Below are 2,393 nucleotides of genomic sequence, written 5' to 3' on the forward strand. Positions count from 1 at the left end.
GGGGGGAGGGGGGAGGAGAGGATTGGGTGGGGGAGGCGGGGGGAGGAGGCTGGGAAGAGATGTGAAGAGTAAACAAAGGAGGAGGCTGCAATGCTTGATAAGAAATGTACTCATTATCTTGCCCATGTAATTGTAACCCCTCTGTACAGTATGTTCACAAAAAATAAAAATAAAAAAGAAATATATGGTTGTAAAATTTTACGACAATTCTATTGAACTTCCTTTTTTTGAATTGTGTAGTTTAAAAAAATCAATTGCACTTTAGACATAAAAAATATTCTGTGCTCAATTCAGCATCACATACACTCACATTGGAACGATACAGAGAAGATTAGCATGGCACCTGCACAAGGATGACATGCAAATTCGTGGAGCGTTCCATATTTTTACAACAGATGCTAGAGGGGATGTGGCCACAAGGGAACCCATACCATACAGCATTGTTGGTGGGAATGTAAACGTGTTCAACCACTTTGGAAAGCATTATGGAGGTTCTTCAAAAGATTCCACATAAAGCTTCCCTTTGACCCAGCAATCCCAATTTTGGGGATTTACCTAAATGACCACAAACAAGACCATACTAAAACTACTATCACAACTATGTTTATTGCAGCATTATTTATGATAGCTAAGATATGGAACCAACTCAGATGTCCCTTCTAGATGAATGGATCAAGAAAATGTGGTATATATACACAATGGAATTCTATGCCCCCATCAGAAAGAATGACATTGCCTCATTTGTTAGGAAATGGAAAGACTTGTAAAAAATTATATTAAGTGAAGTAAGCCAGGCCCAAAGAAAATTGCCAGTGGGTTTACAAAGTTGTGTTTAATACCACTTCTATGCTGGCTTAATGCTTTGTAAACAGAAGTCATTAGAGAAATGCAATTCAAAATTACTATGATACTACTTCATAACTATTATAACCCTCATCAAAAAAATCAAAAGAACCAGGTGTGGTGGTAAAGGCTTGTAATTCGAAGCATTTAGGAGGTTGGAGTAAAAGGATTTGGGTCTGAGGTCATCTTGGGTCCTGCACACAGTAAAAACCTGCCCTTTTAAAAAAAACTCAAAAGGTAATAATGTTGGCTGGTGAGAGTGTGGAGAAAGGGAAACTTTCTACACTCTTGGTCAAAATACAGGTTAGTATTCTCCTTGTAGAAAATAGTATGCAGTTTTCTAAAGAAATCCAAAGTTGAAATATCATCTGACCCACCAATCATGTGATTATTTCTCTCTGGGTAACTTGTAAATATATCTGTATTTCATTGTTATTCACATTATTCACAAAAGCCAAGATAATAATTGAAGTTAAGTGTTCAACTACAGACTAATAAACTGTGGTGCATGCACAAATATATTTTTATGTTTCATCCTTAAAACAAGACTTCTCCCATTATCCACAACCTATAATGACCTGAATGATGTATTCTAAATGAGGAAAAATGTTGTCTTCTGTTTTTTGTAAACACACACACACACACACACACACACACCAAACTCAAACATTAAGAGAGAATATTTTTTTAAAGTAAAGCAAAGTGGAATTGCTGGGGCATTTAGGTCATAATGTAGAAAATAGTAGAGATACAGGATGAACCGGTATAGATTTGTAATGTACAACATGAGGATACAAGGGACAACACTAGCCTTACATAGGAATGAAGCTAAGTAAGTACGAGATGTTCTTCCTAATAGGGGTTGCTCTTTTGGATGTTCTTCCTCCAGTATTGGATAAGATAAACATAATTCTTTAAATATACCTGCCTGTTTGCAGAAATAATAACAAACAATATAGCAATAATGTTGTATGCTCAACATAGGACAAAATGTCTAATTAAAATACATGAGATTATCCTTGGTGTAAACTAATTATTACAAATAAAGGAAACTCTAGGACCTATGTTTTTTTAAGTCTGGCTTAATTAATATAATTTTTTTCCAAGAACTTCCATTTCCTTACAAATGAGGTGATATCATTCTTTCTGATGAAAGCATAGTATTCCGTGTGTGTGTGTGTGTGTGTGTGTGTGTGTGTGTGTTTGTGTCATTTTCTTAATCCATTCATCTACTGAGGGGCCTCTAGATTGATTCCATATCTTTTCTATGGTAAATAATACTGTGATAAACATAATTGTGCTGGTAGCTTTAGTGTGGCATTGCTTGTGGCCACCTGGTTAAATGCCCAGAAGTGAGATTACTGGGTAATAGGGGAGCATTATTGTGTACATCAAGGATAATCTTAGTAGATGAGCAGAATAGCCCTATAGCTATGTACATATGACCGTATAAGGTGATTCCAAGTGAAATGAACTCCAAGACATGTACTTTGTTGTTGTTGTTCTTAATGTACTGCAGGATTTCTTTTTATCCTTTTGTGTTTTCCCCA

The 2,393-nt window shown here is 35.9% G+C and overlaps 1 non-coding gene across 1 annotated transcript; it reads left to right on the forward strand.

Moving 5' to 3' along the window:
* The first annotated feature begins 281 nt into the window (after nucleotides 1-281).
* LOC122115640 lies at nucleotides 282-388 on the forward strand. Its single transcript, XR_006148824.1, has one exon. It is a non-coding gene; the product is annotated as a U6 spliceosomal RNA (small nuclear RNA).
* The last annotated feature ends 2,005 nt before the right edge of the window (nucleotides 389-2,393 follow it).

This window comes from Dipodomys spectabilis, unplaced genomic scaffold (assembly GCF_019054845.1).
Source record: "Dipodomys spectabilis isolate Male_0828 unplaced genomic scaffold, ASM1905484v1 ptg000122l, whole genome shotgun sequence".
Classification (NCBI taxonomy): domain Eukaryota; kingdom Metazoa; phylum Chordata; class Mammalia; order Rodentia; family Heteromyidae; genus Dipodomys; species Dipodomys spectabilis.